This window comes from Channa argus, unplaced genomic scaffold (assembly GCF_033026475.1).
Source record: "Channa argus isolate prfri unplaced genomic scaffold, Channa argus male v1.0 Contig014, whole genome shotgun sequence".
In the NCBI taxonomy this organism is placed as follows: domain Eukaryota; kingdom Metazoa; phylum Chordata; class Actinopteri; order Anabantiformes; family Channidae; genus Channa; species Channa argus.
In genome coordinates this window covers 41,378-59,251 of record NW_027125233.1, presented here as the reverse complement: position 1 = coordinate 59,251, position 17,874 = coordinate 41,378, and the positions used below count along the sequence as shown (strand labels likewise).

The 17,874-nt window shown below is 41.8% G+C and overlaps 19 pseudogenes; all 19 read right to left on the bottom strand.

Moving 5' to 3' along the window:
* Window positions 1–131: 131 nt before the first annotated feature.
* Window positions 132–250, bottom strand: LOC137113191 (5S ribosomal RNA; annotated as a pseudogene).
* Window positions 251–1,107: 857 nt separating this feature from the next.
* LOC137112429 (5S ribosomal RNA) lies at window positions 1,108–1,226 on the bottom strand (annotated as a pseudogene).
* Window positions 1,227–2,083: 857 nt separating this feature from the next.
* LOC137113190 (5S ribosomal RNA) lies at window positions 2,084–2,202 on the bottom strand (annotated as a pseudogene).
* Window positions 2,203–3,059: 857 nt separating this feature from the next.
* On the bottom strand, window positions 3,060–3,178 carry LOC137113195 (5S ribosomal RNA; annotated as a pseudogene).
* An 857-nt stretch (window positions 3,179–4,035) lies between these two features.
* On the bottom strand, window positions 4,036–4,154 carry LOC137113200 (5S ribosomal RNA; annotated as a pseudogene).
* Window positions 4,155–5,011: 857 nt separating this feature from the next.
* LOC137112965 (5S ribosomal RNA) lies at window positions 5,012–5,130 on the bottom strand (annotated as a pseudogene).
* An 857-nt stretch (window positions 5,131–5,987) lies between these two features.
* On the bottom strand, window positions 5,988–6,106 carry LOC137112496 (5S ribosomal RNA; annotated as a pseudogene).
* An 857-nt stretch (window positions 6,107–6,963) lies between these two features.
* LOC137112963 (5S ribosomal RNA) lies at window positions 6,964–7,082 on the bottom strand (annotated as a pseudogene).
* An 867-nt stretch (window positions 7,083–7,949) lies between these two features.
* Window positions 7,950–8,068, bottom strand: LOC137113208 (5S ribosomal RNA; annotated as a pseudogene).
* Window positions 8,069–8,925: 857 nt separating this feature from the next.
* LOC137112484 (5S ribosomal RNA) lies at window positions 8,926–9,044 on the bottom strand (annotated as a pseudogene).
* An 857-nt stretch (window positions 9,045–9,901) lies between these two features.
* LOC137112428 (5S ribosomal RNA) lies at window positions 9,902–10,020 on the bottom strand (annotated as a pseudogene).
* Window positions 10,021–10,877: 857 nt separating this feature from the next.
* LOC137112471 (5S ribosomal RNA) lies at window positions 10,878–10,996 on the bottom strand (annotated as a pseudogene).
* An 857-nt stretch (window positions 10,997–11,853) lies between these two features.
* LOC137112460 (5S ribosomal RNA) lies at window positions 11,854–11,972 on the bottom strand (annotated as a pseudogene).
* An 857-nt stretch (window positions 11,973–12,829) lies between these two features.
* Window positions 12,830–12,948, bottom strand: LOC137113199 (5S ribosomal RNA; annotated as a pseudogene).
* An 857-nt stretch (window positions 12,949–13,805) lies between these two features.
* Window positions 13,806–13,924, bottom strand: LOC137113175 (5S ribosomal RNA; annotated as a pseudogene).
* An 857-nt stretch (window positions 13,925–14,781) lies between these two features.
* LOC137112449 (5S ribosomal RNA) lies at window positions 14,782–14,900 on the bottom strand (annotated as a pseudogene).
* An 867-nt stretch (window positions 14,901–15,767) lies between these two features.
* LOC137113207 (5S ribosomal RNA) lies at window positions 15,768–15,886 on the bottom strand (annotated as a pseudogene).
* An 857-nt stretch (window positions 15,887–16,743) lies between these two features.
* LOC137112441 (5S ribosomal RNA) lies at window positions 16,744–16,862 on the bottom strand (annotated as a pseudogene).
* Window positions 16,863–17,719: 857 nt separating this feature from the next.
* LOC137112437 (5S ribosomal RNA) lies at window positions 17,720–17,838 on the bottom strand (annotated as a pseudogene).
* Window positions 17,839–17,874: the final 36 nt, after the last annotated feature.

Here is a 17,874-nt window from a genome sequence, read left to right as displayed (position 1 = left end):
ACGATGGTTGGCAAACCAATAAAGTAGCAAAACAGCAATGAAAGAACAAAATTTGATGAAAATATAGAACAATTTCTATGAATAAATAGGCAGTAACACCAGCTTGTGCTGCCCGTAAACCCAAGCAAAAAAGCTTACAGCACCTGGTATTCCCAGGCGGTCTTCCTACCAAGTACTAACCAGGCCCTGCCCTATTTGGCTGCCGAGATCGGACGAGATCGGGCGCTCAGAGAGCGGTGTGGCCGTAAGCTGCATTTGACATCATCAACAGCTCTTAAAAACGCTGGAGAAGCAGAATGCATGACACTTGCTAAGAAGAAGATAAATGTGGCAAAGTACAAAGTACTATAACTGTACTGGTCTGTTACGCCCCTGTCTAGGGGCTCAGGGTGCAACATACAAAGATAAATTAGCATGTTCCCTCTCCGATCCCCAAACCAAAATCCAGGATCGAGATGTTCCAACAGAATGATATTTATTTTAAACGAAAGAAAGTGTCAAACAAAACATGACACTACAACTCAGGGCGAACCAAGGCCAACATAATAAACAAAATAAGCCATTTCCCACAGAAAGCGCTAGCTAGCCTGATAGAAATAAACAAACCAAAAGACAGTCGCTAACCCTAACTCCCTAATGTGAAAACAGTCCAAAGAAAATGGCAGTTCACCCCTACAGATTTAATACTATTTACAAAATATACAATTTATAAACAAAACCACGGCACAAAACCTAACAATTCAAAAATGCTAAATAAGGTTTGGAAACCAAGAACAGCAAACAGGTGCTGATGCCAGAAAGAGCCTCGCTAGCTGTTGGGAACCGTACTTTTAAAACTCCAGGAAGTGTAGGATGGACCAATCAGCTTCCTGTACTTCCCCCAAATCCGGCCAATCAGGCAGGGCACCTATAAGAACAAGAAAATAAAAACAACACATATGGCCAGGACCGTAACATGGTCTACTAGTAATGAAGCACGATGGTTGGCAAACCAATAAAGTAGCAAAACAGCAATGAAAGAACAAAATTTGATGAAAATATAGAACAATTTCTATGAATAAATAGGCAGTAACACCAGCTTGTGCTGCCCGTAAACCCAAGCAAAAAAGCTTACAGCACCTGGTATTCCCAGGCGGTCTTCCTACCAAGTACTAACCAGGCCCGGCCCTATTTGGCTGCCGAGATCGGACGAGATCGGGCGCTTAAAGAGCGGTGTGGCCGTATGCTGCATTTGACATCATCAACAGCTCTTAAAAACGCTGGAGAAGCAGAATGCATGACACTTGCTAAGAAGAAGATAAATGTGGCAAAGTACAAAGTACTATAACTGTACTGGTCTGTTACGCCCCTGTCTAGGGGCTCAGGGTGCAACATACAATGATAAATTAGCATGTTCCCTCTCCGATCCCCAAACCAAAATCCAGGATTGAGATGTTCCAACAGAATGATATTTATTTTAAACGAAAGAAAGTGTCAAACAAAACATGACACTACAACTCAGGGCGAACCAAGGCCAACATAATAAACAAAATAAGCCATTTCCCACAGAAAGTGCTAGCTAGCCTGATAGAAATAAACAAACCAAAAGACAGTCGCTAACCCTAACTCCCTAATGTGAAAACAGTCCAAAGAAAATGGCAGTTCACCCCTACAGATTTAATACTATTTACAAAATATACAATTTATAAACAAAACCACGGCACAAAACCTAACAATTCAAAAATGCTAAATAAGATTTGGAACCCAAGAACAGCAAACAGGTGCTGATGCCAGAAAGAGCCTCGCTAGCTGTTGGGAACCGTACTTTTAAAACTCCAGGAAGTGTAGGATGGACCAATCAGCTTCCTGTACTTCCCCCAAATCCGGCCAATCAGGCAGGGCACCTATAAGAACAAGAAAATAAAAACAGCACATATGGCCAGGACCGTAACATGGTCTACTAGTAATGAAGCACGATGGTTGGCAAACCAATAAAGTAGCAAAACAGCAATGAAAGAACAAAATTTGATGAAAATATAGAACAATTTCTATGAATAAATAGGCAGTAACACCAGCTTGTGCTGCCCGTAAACCCAAGCAAAAAAGCTTACAGCACCTGGTATTCCCAGGCGGTCTTCCTACCAAGTACTCACCAGGCCCGGCTCTATTTGGCTGCCGAGATCGGACGAGATCGGGCGCTTAGAGAGCGGTGTGGCCGTAAGCTGCATTTGACATCATCAACAGCTCTTAAAAACGCTGGAGAAGCAGAATGCATGACACTTGCTAAGAAGAAGATAAATGTGGCAAAGTACAAAGTACTATAACTGTACTGGTCTGTTACGCCCCTGTCTAGGGGGTCAGGGTGAAACATACAAAGATAAATTTGCATGTTCCCTCTCCGATCCTCAAACCAAAATCCAGGATTGAGATGTTCCAACAGAATGATATTTATTTTAAACGAAAGAAAGTGTCAAACAAAACATGACACTACAACTCAGGGCGAACCAAGGCCAACATAATAAACAAAATAAGCCATTTCCCACAGAAAGCGCTAGCTAGCCTGATAGAAATAAACAAACCAAAAGACAGTCGCTAACCCTAACTCCCTAATGTGAAAACAGTCCAAAGAAAATGGCAGTTCACCCCTACAGATTTAATACTATTTACAAAATATACAATTTATAAACAAAACCACGGCACAAAACCTAACAATTCAAAAATGCTAAATAAGGTTTGGAAACCAAGAACAGCAAACAGGTGCTGATGCCAGAAAGAGCCTCGCTAGCTGTTGGGAACCGTACTTTTAAAACTCCAGGAAGTGTAGGATGGACCAATCAGCTTCCTGTACTTCCCCCAAATCCGGCCAATCAGGCAGGGCACCTATAAGAACAAGAAAATAAAAACAACACATATGGCCAGGACCGTAACATGGTCTACTAGTAATGAAGCACGATGGTTGGCAAACCAATAAAGTAGCAAAACAGCAATGAAAGAACAAAATTTGATGAAAATATAGAACAATTTCTATGAATAAATAGGCAGTAACACCAGCTTGTGCTGCCCGTAAACCCAAGCAAAAAAGCTTACAGCACCTGGTATTCCCAGGCGGTCTTCCTACCAAGTACTCACCAGGCCCGGCTCTATTTGGCTGCCGAGATCGGACGAGATCGGGCGCTTAGAGAGCGGTGTGGCTGTAAGCTGCATTTGACATCATCAACAGCTCTTAAAAACGCTGGAGAAGCAGAATGCATGACACTTGCTAAGAAGAAGATAAATGTGGCAAAGTACAAAGTACTATAACTGTACTGGTCTGTTACGCCCCTGTCTAGGGGGTCAGGGTGAAACATACAAAGATAAATTTGCATGTTCCTTCTCCGATCCTCAAACCAAAATCCAGGATTGAGATGTTCCAACAGAATGATATTTATTTTAAACGAAAGAAAGTGTCAAACAAAACATGACACTACAACTCAGGGCGAACCAAGGCCAACATAATAAACAAAATAAGCCATTTCCCACAGAAAGCGCTAGCTAGCCTGATAGAAATAAACAAACCAAAAGACAGTCGCTAACCCTAACTCCCTAATGTGAAAACAGTCCAAAGAAAATGGCAGTTCACCCCTACAGATTTAATACTATTTACAAAATATACAATTTATAAACAAAACCACGGCACAAAACCTAACAATTCAAAAATGCTAAATAAGGTTTGGAAACCAAGAACAGCAAACAGGTGCTGATGCCAGAAAGAGCCTCGCTAGCTGTTGGGAACTGTACTTTTAAAACTCCAGGAAGTGTAGGATGGACCAATCAGCTTCCTGTACTTCCCCCAAATCCGGCCAATCAGGCAGGGCACCTATAAGAACAAGAAAATAAAAACAACACATATGGCCAGGACCGTAACATGGTCTACTAGTAATGAAGCACGATGGTTGGCAAACCAATAAAGTAGCAAAACAGCAATGAAAGAACAAAATTTGATGAAAATATAGAACAATTTCTATGAATAAATAGGCAGTAACACCAGCTTGTGCTGCCCGTAAACCCAAGCAAAAAAGCTTACAGCACCTGGTATTCCCAGGCAGTCTTCCTACCAAGTACTAACCAGGCCCGGCTCTATTTGGCTGCCGAGATCGGACGAGATCGGGCGCTTAGAGAGCGGTGTGGCCGTAAGCTGCATTTGACATCATCAACAGCTCTTAAAAACGCTGGAGAAGCAGAATGCATGACACTTGCTAAGAAGAAGATAAATGTGGCAAAGTACAAAGTACTATAACTGTACTGGTCTGTTACGCCCCTGTCTAGGGGGTCAGGGTGAAACATACAAAGATAAATTTGCATGTTCCCTCTCCGATCCTCAAACCAAAATCCAGGATTGAGATGTTCCAACAGAATGATATTTATTTTAAACGAAAGAAAGTGTCAAACAAAACATGACACTACAACTCAGGGCGAACCAAGGCCAACATAATAAACAAAATAAGCCATTTCCCACAGAAAGCGCTAGCTAGCCTGATAGAAATAAACAAACCAAAAAACAGTCGCTAACCCTAACTCCCTAATGTGAAAACAGTCCAAAGAAAATGGCAGTTCACCCCTACAGATTTAATACTATTTACAAAATATACAATTTATAAACAAAACCACGGCACAAAACCTAACAATTCAAAAATGCTAAATAAGGTTTGGAAACCAAGAACAGCAAACAGGTGCTGATGCCAGAAAGAGCCTCGCTAGCTGTTGGGAACCGTACTTTTAAAACTCCAGGAAGTGTAGGATGGACCAATCAGCTTCCTGTACTTCCCCCAAATCCGGCCAATCATGCAGGGCACCTATAAGAACAAGAAAATAAAAACAACACATATGGCCAGGACCGTAACATGGTCTACTAGTAATGAAGCACGATGGTTGGCAAACCAATAAAGTAGCAAAACAGCAATGAAAGAACAAAATTTGATGAAAATATAGAACAATTTCTATGAATAAATAGGCAGTAACACCAGCTTGTGCTGCCCGTAAACCCAAGCAAAAAAGCTTACAGCACCTGGTATTCCCAGGCGGTCTTCCTACCAAGTACTAACCAGGCCCGGCCCTATTTGGCTGCCGAGATCGGACGAGATCGGGCGCTTAAAGAGCGGTGTGGCCGTAAGCTGCATTTGACATCATCAACAGCTCTTAAAAACGCTGGAGAAGCAGAATGCATGACACTTGCTAAGAAGAAGATAAATGTGGCAAAGTACAAAGTACTATAACTGTACTGGTCGGTTACGCCCCTGTCTAGGGGCTCAGGGTGCAACATACAAAGATAAATTAGCATGTTCCCTCTCCGATCCCCAAACCAAAATCCAGGATCGAGATGTTCCAACAGAATGATATTTATTTTAAACGAAAGAAAGTGTCAAACAAAACATGACACTACAACTCAGGGCGAACCAAGGCCAACATAATAAACAAAATAAGCCATTTCCCACAGAAAGTGCTAGCTAGCCTGATAGAAATAAACAAACCAAAAGACAGTCGCTAACCCTAACTCCCTAATGTGAAAACAGTCCAAAGAAAATGGCAGTTCACCCCTACAGATTTAATACTATTTACAAAATATACAATTTATAAACAAAACCACGGCACAAAACCTAACAATTCAAAACTGCTAAATAAGGTTTGGAAACCAAGAACAGCAAACAGGTGCTGATGCCAGAAAGAGCCTCGCTAGCTGTTGGGAACTGTACTTTTAAAACTCCAGGAAGTGTAGGATGGACCAATCAGCTTCCTGTACTTCCCCCAAATCCGGCCAATCAGGCAGGGCACCTATAAGAACAAGAAAATAAAAACAACACATATGGCCAGGACCGTAACATGGTCTACTAGTAATGAAGCACGATGGTTGGCAAACCAATAAAGTAGCAAAACAGCAATGAAAGAACAAAATTTGATGAAAATATAGAACAATTTCTATGAATAAATAGGCAGTAACACCAGCTTGTGCTGCCCGTAAACCCAAGCAAAAAAGCTTACAGCACCTGGTATTCCCAGGCGGTCTTCCTACCAAGTACTAACCAGGCCCGGCTCTATTTGGCTGCCGAGATCGGACGAGATCGGGCGCTTAGAGAGCGGTGTGGCCGTAAGCTGCATTTGACATCATCAACAGCTCTTAAAAACGCTGGAGAAGCAGAATGCATGACACTTGCTAAGAAGAAGATAAATGTGGCAAAGTACAAAGTACTATAACTGTACTGGTCTGTTACGCCCCTGTCTAGGGGGTCAGGGTGAAACATACAAAGATAAATTTGCATGTTCCCTCTCCGATCCTCAAACCAAAATCCAGGATTGAGATGTTCCAACAGAATGATATTTATTTTAAACGAAAGAAAGTGTCAAACAAAACATGACACTACAACTCAGGGCGAACCAAGGCCAACATAATAAACAAAATAAGCCATTTCCCACAGAAAGCGCTAGCTAGCCTGATAGAAATAAACAAACCAAAAGACAGTCGCTAACCCTAACTCCCTAATGTGAAAACAGTCCAAAGAAAATGGCAGTTCACCCCTACAGATTTAATACTATTTACAAAATATACAATTTATAAACAAAACCACGGCACAAAACCTAACAATTCAAAAATGCTAAATAAGGTTTGGAAACCAAGAACAGCAAACAGGTGCTGATGCCAGAAAGAGCCTCGCTAGCTGTTGGGAACCGTACTTTTAAAACTCCAGGAAGTGTAGGATGGACCAATCAGCTTCCTGTACTTCCCCCAAATCCGGCCAATCAGGCAGGGCACCTATAAGAACAAGAAAATAAAAACAACACATATGGCCAGGACCGTAACATGGTCTACTAGTAATGAAGCACGATGGTTGGCAAACCAATAAAGTAGCAAAACAGCAATGAAAGAACAAAATTTGATGAAAATATAGAACAATTTCTATGAATAAATAGGCAGTAACACCAGCTTGTGCTGCCCGTAAACCCAAGCAAAAAAGCTTACAGCACCTGGTATTCCCAGGCGGTCTTCCTACCAAGTACTAACCAGGCCCGGCCCTATTTGGCTGCCGAGATCGGACGAGATCGGGCGCTTAAAGAGCGGTGTGGCCGTAAGCTGCATTTGACATCATCAACAGCTCTTAAAAACGCTGGAGAAGCAGAATGCATGACACTTGCTAAGAAGAAGATAAATGTGGCAAAGTACAAAGTACTATAACTGTACTGGTCTGTTACGCCCCTGTCTAGGGGGTCAGGGTGAAACATACAAAGATAAATTTGCATGTTCCCTCTCCGATCCTCAAACCAAAATCCAGGATTGAGATGTTCCAACAGAATGATATTTATTTTAAACAAAAGAAAGTGTCAAACAAAACATGACACTACAACTCAGGGCGAACCAAGGCCAACATAATAAACAAAATAAACCATTTCCCACAGAAAGCGCTAGCTAGCCTGATAGAAATAAACAAACCAAAAGACAGTCGCTAACCCTAACTCCCTAATGTGAAAACAAGAGAAAACAATCAAAAGAAAATGGCAGTCCACCCCTACAGATTTAATACTATTTACAAAATATACAATTTATAAACAAAACCACGGCACAAAACCTAACAATTCAAAAATGCTACATAAGATTTGGAAACCAAGTACAGCAAACAGGTGCTGATGCCAGAAAGAGCCTCGCTAGCTGTTGGGAACCGTACTTTTAAAACTCCAGGAATTGTAGGATGGACCAATCAGCTTCCTGTACTGCCCCCAAATCCGGCCAATCAGGCAGGGCACCTATAAGAACAAGAAAATAAAAACAACACATATGGCCAGGACCGTAACATGGTCTACTAGTAATGAAGCACGATGGTTGGCAAACCAATAAAGTAGCAAAACAGCAATGAAAGAACAAAATTTGATGAAAATATAGGACAATTTCTATGAATAAATAGGCAGTAACACCAGCTTGTGCTGCCCGTAAACCCAAGCAAAAAAGCTTACAGCACCTGGTATTCCCAGGCGGTCTTCCTACCAAGTACTAACCAGGCCCGGCCCTATTTGGCTGCCGAGATCGGACGAGATCGGGCGCTCAGAGAGCGGTGTGGCCGTAAGCTGCATTTGACATCATCAACAGCTCTTAAAAACGCTCGAGAAGCAGAATGCATGACACTTGCTAAGAAGAAGATAAATGTGGCAAAGTACAAAGTACTATAACTGTACTGGTCGGTTACGCCCCTGTCTAGGGGCTCAGGGTGCAACATACAAAGATAAATTAGCATGTTCCCTCTCCGATCCCCAAACCAAAATCCAGGATCGAGATGTTCCAACAGAATGATATTTATTTTAAAAGAAAGAAAGTGTCAAACAAAACATGACACTACAACTCAGGGCGAACCAAGGCCAACATAATAAACAAAATAAGCCATTTCCCACAGAAAGTGCTAGCTAGCCTGATAGAAATAAACAAACCAAAAGACAGTCGCTAACCCTAACTCCCTAATGTGAAAACAGTCCAAAGAAAATGGCAGTTCACCCCTACAGATTTAATACTATTTACAAAATATACAATTTATAAACAAAACCACGGCACAAAACCTAACAATTCAAAAATGCTAAATAAGGTTTGGAAACCAAGAACAGCAAACAGGTGCTGATGCCAGAAAGAGCCTCGCTAGCTGTTGGGAACCGTACTTTTAAAACTCCAGGAAGTGTAGGATGGACCAATCAGCTTCCTGTACTTCCCCCAAATCCGGCCAATCAGGCAGGGCACCTATAAGAACAAGAAAATAAAAACAACACATATGGCCAGGACCGTAACATGGTCTACTAGTAATGAAGCACGATGGTTGGCAAACCAATAAAGTAGCAAAACAGCAATAAAAGAACAAAATTTGATGAAAATATAGAACAATTTCTATGAATAAATAGGCAGTAACACCAGCTTGTGCTGCCCGTAAACCCAAGCAAAAAAGCTTACAGCACCTGGTATTCCCAGGCGGTCTTCCTACCAAGTACTAACCAGGCCCGGCTCTATTTGGCTGCCGAGATCGGACGAGATCGGGCGCTTAGAGAGCGGTGTGGCCGTAAGCTGCATTTGACATCATCAACAGCTCTTAAAAACGCTGGAGAAGCAGAATGCATGACACTTGCTAAGAAGAAGATAAATGTGGCAAAGTACAAAGTACTATAACTGTACTGGTCTGTTACGCCCCTGTCTAGGGGCTCAGGGTGCAACATACAAAGATAAATTAGCATGTTCCCTCTCCGATCCCCAAACCAAAATCCAGGATCGAGATGTTCCAACAGAATGATATTTATTTTAAACGAAAGAAAGTGTCAAACAAAACATGACACTACAACTCAGGGCGAACCAAGGCCAACATAATAAACAAAATAAGCCATTTCCCACAGAAAGCGCTAGCTAGCCTGATAGAAATAAACAAACCAAAAGACAGTCGCTAACCCTAACTCCCTAATGTGAAAACAGTCCAAAGAAAATGGCAGTTCACCCCTACAGATTTAATACTATTTACAAAATATACAATTTATAAACAAAACCACGGCACAAAACCTAACAATTCAAAAATGCTAAATAAGGTTTGGAAACCAAGAACAGCAAACAGGTGCTGATGCCAGAAAGAGCCTCGCTAGCTGTTGGGAACCGTACTTTTAAAACTCCAGGAAGTGTAGGATGGACCAATCAGCTTCCTGTACTTCCCCCAAATCCGGCCAATCAGGCAGGGCACCTATAAGAACAAGAAAATAAAAACAACACATATGGCCAGGACCGTAACATGGTCTACTAGTAATGAAGCACGATGGTTGGCAAACCAATAAAGTAGCAAAACAGCAATGAAAGAACAAAATTTGATGAAAATATAGAACAATTTCTATGAATAAATAGGCAGTAACACCAGCTTGTGCTGCCCGTAAACCCAAGCAAAAAAGCTTACAGCACCTGGTATTCCCAGGCGGTCTTCCTACCAAGTACTAACCAGGCCCGGCCCTATTTGGCTGCCGAGATCGGACGAGATCGGGCGCTTAAAGAGCGGTGTGGCCGTATGCTGCATTTGACATCATCAACAGCTCTTAAAAACGCTGGAGAAGCAGAATGCATGACACTTGCTAAGAAGAAGATAAATGTGGCAAAGTACAAAGTACTATAACTGTACTGGTCGGTTACGCCCCTGTCTAGGGGCTCAGGGTGCAACATACAAAGATAAATTAGCATGTTCCCTCTCCGATCCCCAAACCAAAATCCAGGATCAAGATGTTCCAACAGAATGATATTTATTTTAAACGAAAGAAAGTGTCAATCAAAACATGACACTACAACTCAGGGCGAACCAAGGCCAACATAATAAACAAAATAAGCCATTTCCCACAGAAAGTGCTAGCTAGCCTGATAGAAATAAACAAACCAAAAGACAGTCGCTAACCCTAACTCCCTAATGTGAAAACAGTCCAAAGAAAATGGCAGTTCACCCCTACAGATTTAATACTATTTACAAAATATACAATTTATAAACAAAACCACGGCACAAAACCTAACAATTCAAAAATGCTAAATAAGGTTTGGAAACCAAGAACAGCAAACAGGTGCTGATGCCAGAAAGAGCCTCGCTAGCTGTTGGGAACCATACTTTTAAAACTCCAGGAAGTGTAGGATGGACCAATCAGCTTCCTGTACTTCCCCCAAATCCGGCCAATCAGGCAGGGCACCTATAAGAACAAGAAAATAAAAACAACACATATGGCCAGGACCGTAACATGGTCTACTAGTAATGAAGCACGATGGTTGGCAAACCAATAAAGTAGCAAAACAGCAATGAAAGAACAAAATTTGATGAAAATATAGAACAATTTCTATGAATAAATAGGCAGTAACACCAGCTTGTGCTGCCCGTAAACCCAAGCAAAAAAGCTTACAGCACCTGGTATTCCCAGGCGGTCTTCCTACCAAGTACTAACCAGGCCCGGCTCTATTTGGCTGCCGAGATCGGACGAGATCGGGCGCTTAGAGAGCGGTGTGGCCGTAAGCTGCATTTGACATCATCAACAGCTCTTAAAAACGCTGGAGAAGCAGAATGCATGACACTTGCTAAGAAGAAGATAAATGTGGCAAAGTACAAAGTACTATAACTGTACTGGTCTGTTACGCCCCTGTCTAGGGGGTCAGGGTGAAACATACAAAGATAAATTTGCATGTTCCCTCTCCGATCCTCAAACCAAAATCCAGGATTGAGATGTTCCAACAGAATGATATTTATTTTAAACGAAAGAAAGTGTCAAACAAAACATGACACTACAACTCAGGGCGAACCAAGGCCAACATAATAAACAAAATAAGCCATTTCCCACAGAAAGCGCTAGCTAGCCTGATAGAAATAAACAAACCAAAAGACAGTCGCTAACCCTAACTCCCTAATGTGAAAACAGTCCAAAGAAAATGGCAGTTCACCCCTACAGATTTAATACTATTTACAAAATATACAATTTATAAACAAAACCACGGCACAAAACCTAACAATTCAAAAATGCTAAATAAGGTTTGGAAACCAAGAACAGCAAACAGGTGCTGATGCCAGAAAGAGCCTCGCTAGCTGTTGGGAACCGTACTTTTAAAACTCCAGGAAGTGTAGGATGGACCAATCAGCTTCCTGTACTTCCCCCAAATCCGGCCAATCAGGCAGGGCACCTATAAGAACAAGAAAATAAAAACAACACATATGGCCAGGACCGTAACATGGTCTACTAGTAATGAAGCACGATGGTTGGCAAACCAATAAAGTAGCAAAACAGCAATGAAAGAACAAAATTTGATGAAAATATAGAACAATTTCTATGAATAAATAGGCAGTAACACCAGCTTGTGCTGCCCGTAAACCCAAGCAAAAAAGCTTACAGCACCTGGTATTCCCAGGCGGTCTTCCTACCAAGTACTAACCAGGCCCGGCTCTATTTGGCTGCCGAGATCGGACGAGATCGGGCGCTTAGAGAGCGGTGTGGCCGTAAGCTGCATTTGACATCATCAACAGCTCTTAAAAACGCTGGAGAAGCAGAATGCATGACACTTGCTAAGAAGAAGATAAATGTGGCAAAGTACAAAGTACTATAACTGTACTGGTCTGTTACGCCCCTGTCTAGGGGGTCAGGGTGAAACATACAAAGATAAATTTGCATGTTCCCTCTCCGATCCTCAAACCAAAATCCAGGATTGAGATGTTCCAACAGAATGATATTTATTTTAAACGAAAGAAAGTGTCAAACAAAACATGACACTACAACTCAGGGCGAACCAAGGCCAACATAATAAACAAAATAAGCCATTTCCCACAGAAAGCGCTAGCTAGCCTGATAGAAATAAACAAACCAAAAGACAGTCGCTAACCCTAACTCCCTAATGTGAAAACAGTCCAAAGAAAATGGCAGTTCACCCCTACAGATTTAATACTATTTACAAAATATACAATTTATAAACAAAACCACGGCACAAAACCTAACAATTCAAAAATGCTAAATAAGGTTTGGAAACCAAGAACAGCAAACAGGTGCTGATGCCAGAAAGAGCCTCGCTAGCTGTTGGGAACTGTACTTTTAAAACTCCAGGAAGTGTAGGATGGACCAATCAGCTTCCTGTACTTCCCCCAAATCCGGCCAATCAGGCAGGGCACCTATAAGAACAAGAAAATAAAAACAACACATATGGCCAGGACCGTAACATGGTCTACTAGTAATGAAGCACGATGGTTGGCAAACCAATAAAGTAGCAAAACAGCAATGAAAGAACAAAATTTGATGAAAATATAGAACAATTTCTATGAATAAATAGGCAGTAACACCAGCTTGTGCTGCCCGTAAACCCAAGCAAAAAAGCTTACAGCACCTGGTATTCCCAGGCAGTCTTCCTACCAAGTACTAACCAGGCCCGGCTCTATTTGGCTGCCGAGATCGGACGAGATCGGGCGCTTAGAGAGCGGTGTGGCCGTAAGCTGCATTTGACATCATCAACAGCTCTTAAAAACGCTGGAGAAGCAGAATGCATGACACTTGCTAAGAAGAAGATAAATGTGGCAAAGTACAAAGTACTATAACTGTACTGGTCTGTTACGCCCCTGTCTAGGGGGTCAGGGTGAAACATACAAAGATAAATTTGCATGTTCCCTCTCCGATCCTCAAACCAAAATCCAGGATTGAGATGTTCCAACAGAATGATATTTATTTTAAACGAAAGAAAGTGTCAAACAAAACATGACACTACAACTCAGGGCGAACCAAGGCCAACATAATAAACAAAATAAGCCATTTCCCACAGAAAGCGCTAGCTAGCCTGATAGAAATAAACAAACCAAAAGACAGTCGCTAACCCTAACTCCCTAATGTGAAAACAGTCCAAAGAAAATGGCAGTTCACCCCTACAGATTTAATACTATTTACAAAATATACAATTTATAAACAAAACCACGGCACAAAACCTAACAATTCAAAAATGCTAAATAAGGTTTGGAAACCAAGAACAGCAAACAGGTGCTGATGCCAGAAAGAGCCTCGCTAGCTGTTGGGAACCGTACTTTTAAAACTCCAGGAAGTGTAGGATGGACCAATCAGCTTCCTGTACTTCCCCCAAATCCGGCCAATCATGCAGGGCACCTATAAGAACAAGAAAATAAAAACAACACATATGGCCAGGACCGTAACATGGTCTACTAGTAATGAAGCACGATGGTTGGCAAACCAATAAAGTAGCAAAACAGCAATGAAAGAACAAAATTTGATGAAAATATAGAACAATTTCTATGAATAAATAGGCAGTAACACCAGCTTGTGCTGCCCGTAAACCCAAGCAAAAAAGCTTACAGCACCTGGTATTCCCAGGCGGTCTTCCTACCAAGTACTAACCAGGCCCGGCCCTATTTGGCTGCCGAGATCGGACGAGATCGAGCGCTTAAAGAGCGGTGTGGCCGTAAGCTGCATTTGACATCATCAACAGCTCTTAAAAACGCTGGAGAAGCAGAATGCATGACACTTGCTAAGAAGAAGATAAATGTGGCAAAGTACAAAGTACTATAACTGTACTGGTCGGTTACGCCCCTGTCTAGGGGCTCAGGGTGCAACATACAAAGATAAATTAGCATGTTCCCTCTCCGATCCCCAAACCAAAATCCAGGATCGAGATGTTCCAACAGAATGATATTTATTTTAAACGAAAGAAAGTGTCAAACAAAACATGACACTACAACTCAGGGCGAACCAAGGCCAACATAATAAACAAAATAAGCCATTTCCCACAGAAAGTGCTAGCTAGCCTGATAGAAATAAACAAACCAAAAGACAGTCGCTAACCCTAACTCCCTAATGTGAAAACAGTCCAAAGAAAATGGCAGTTCACCCCTACAGATTTAATACTATTTACAAAATATACAATTTATAAACAAAACCACGGCACAAAACCTAACAATTCAAAACTGCTAAATAAGGTTTGGAAACCAAGAACAGCAAACAGGTGCTGATGCCAGAAAGAGCCTCGCTAGCTGTTGGGAACTGTACTTTTAAAACTCCAGGAAGTGTAGGATGGACCAATCAGCTTCCTGTACTTCCCCCAAATCCGGCCAATCAGGCAGGGCACCTATAAGAACAAGAAAATAAAAACAACACATATGGCCAGGACCGTAACATGGTCTACTAGTAATGAAGCACGATGGTTGGCAAACCAATAAAGTAGCAAAACAGCAATGAAAGAACAAAATTTGATGAAAATATAGAACAATTTCTATGAATAAATAGGCAGTAACACCAGCTTGTGCTGCCCGTAAACCCAAGCAAAAAAGCTTACAGCACCTGGTATTCCCAGGCGGTCTTCCTACCAAGTACTAACCAGGCCCGGCTCTATTTGGCTGCCGAGATCGGACGAGATCGGGCGCTTAGAGAGCGGTGTGGCCGTAAGCTGCATTTGACATCATCAACAGCTCTTAAAAACGCTGGAGAAGCAGAATGCATGACACTTGCTAAGAAGAAGATAAATGTGGCAAAGTACAAAGTACTATAACTGTACTGGTCTGTTACGCCCCTGTCTAGGGGGTCAGGGTGAAACATACAAAGATAAATTTGCATGTTCCCTCTCCGATCCTCAAACCAAAATCCAGGATTGAGATGTTCCAACAGAATGATATTTATTTTAAACAAAAGAAAGTGTCAAACAAAACATGACACTACAACTCAGGGCGAACCAAGGCCAACATAATAAACAAAATAAACCATTTCCCACAGAAAGCGCTAGCTAGCCTGATAGAAATAAACAAACCAAAAGACAGTCGCTAACCCTAACTCCCTAATGTGAAAACAAGAGAAAACAATCAAAAGAAAATGGCAGTCCACCCCTACAGATTTAATACTATTTACAAAATATACAATTTATAAACAAAACCACGGCACAAAACCTAACAATTCAAAAATGCTACATAAGATTTGGAAACCAAGTACAGCAAACAGGTGCTGATGCCAGAAAGAGCCTCGCTAGCTGTTGGGAACCGTACTTTTAAAACTCCAGGAAGTGTAGGATGGACCAATCAGCTTCCTGTACTGCCCCCAAATCCGGCCAATCAGGCAGGGCACCTATAAGAACAAGAAAATAAAAACAACACATATGGCCAGGACCGTAACATGGTCTACTAGTAATGAAGCACGATGGTTGGCAAACCAATAAAGTAGCAAAACAGCAATGAAAGAACAAAATTTGATGAAAATATAGGACAATTTCTATGAATAAATAGGCAGTAACACCAGCTTGTGCTGCCCGTAAACCCAAGCAAAAAAGCTTACAGCACCTGGTATTCCCAGGCGGTCTTCCTACCAAGTACTAACCAGGCCCGGCCCTATTTGGCTGCCGAGATCGGACGAGATCGGGCGCTCAGAGAGCGGTGTGGCCGTAAGCTGCATTTGACATCATCAACAGCTCTTAAAAACGCTCGAGAAGCAGAATGCATGACACTTGCTAAGAAGAAGATAAATGTGGCAAAGTACAAAGTACTATAACTGTACTGGTCGGTTACGCCCCTGTCTAGGGGCTCAGGGTGCAACATACAAAGATAAATTAGCATGTTCCCTCTCCGATCCCCAAATCAAAATCCAGGATCGAGATGTTCCAACAGAATGATATTTATTTTAAAAGAAAGAAAGTGTCAAACAAAACATGACACTACAACTCAGGGCGAACCAAGGCCAACATAATAAACAAAATAAGCCATTTCCCACAGAAAGTGCTAGCTAGCCTGATAGAAATAAACAAACCAAAAGACAGTCGCTAACCCTAACTCCCTGATGTGAAAACAGTCCAAAGAAAATGGCAGTTCACCCCTACAGATTTAATACTATTTACAAAATATACAATTTATAAACAAAACCACGGCACAAAACCTAACAATTCAAAAATGCTAAATAAGGTTTGGAAACCAAGAACAGCAAACAGGTGCTGATGCCAGAAAGAGCCTCGCTAGCTGTTGGGAACCGTACTTTTAAAACTCCAGGAAGTGTAGGATGGACCAATCAGCTTCCTGTACTTCCCCCAAATCCGGCCAATCAGGCAGGGCACCTATAAGAACAAGAAAATAAAAACAACACATATGGCCAGGACCGTAACATGGTCTACTAGTAATGAAGCACGATGGTTGGCAAACCAATAAAGTAGCAAAACAGCAATAAAAGAACAAAATTTGATGAAAATATAGAACAATTTCTATGAATAAATAGGCAGTAACACCAGCTTGTGCTGCCCGTAAACCCAAGCAAAAAAGCTTATAGCACCTGGTATTCCCAGGCGGTCTTCCTACCAAGTACTAACCAGGCCCGGCTCTATTTGGCTGCCGAGATCGGACGAGATCGGGCGCTTAGAGAGCGGTGTGGCCGTAAGCTGCATTTGACATCATCAACAGCTCTTAAAAACGCTGGAGAAGCAGAATGCATGACACTTGCTAAGAAGAAGATAAATGTGGCAAAGTACAAAGTACTATAACTGTACTGGTCTGTTACGCCCCTGTCTAGGGGGTCAGGGTGAAACATACAAAGATAAATTTGCATGTTCCCTCTCCGATCCTCAAACCAAAATCCAGGATTGAGATGTTCCAACAGAATGATATTTATTTTAAACGAAAGAAAGTGTCAAACAAAACATGACACTACAACTCAGGGCGAACCAAGGCCAACATAATAAACAAAATAAGCCATTTCCCACAGAAAGCGCTAGCTAGCCTGATAGAAATAAACAAACCAAAAGACAGTCGCTAACCCTAACTCCCTAATGTGAAAACAGTCCAAAGAAAATGGCAGTTCACCCCTACAGATTTAATACTATTTACAAAATATACAATTTATAAACAAAACCACGGCACAAAACCTAACAATTCAAAAATGCTAAATAAGGTTTGGAAACCAAGAACAGCAAACAGGTGCTGATGCCAGAAAGAGCCTCGCTAGCTGTTGGGAACCGTACTTTTAAAACTCCAGGAAGTGTAGGATGGACCAATCAGCTTCCTGTACTTCCCCCAAATCCGGCCAATCAGGCAGGGCACCTATAAGAACAAGAAAATAAAAACAACACATATGGCCAGGACCGTAACATGGTCTACTAGTAATGAAGCACGATGGTTGGCAAACCAATAAAGTAGCAAAACAGCAATGAAAGAACAAAATTTGATGAAAATATAGAACAATTTCTATGAATAAATAGGCAGTAACACCAGCTTGTGCTGCCCGTAAACCCAAGCAAAAAAGCTTACAGCACCTGGTATTCCCAGGCGGTCTTCCTACCAAGTACTAACCAGGCCCGGCTCTATTTGGCTGCCGAGATCGGACGAGATCGGGCGCTTAGAGAGCGGTGTGGCCGTAAGCTGCATTTGACATCATCAACAGCTCTTAAAAACGCTG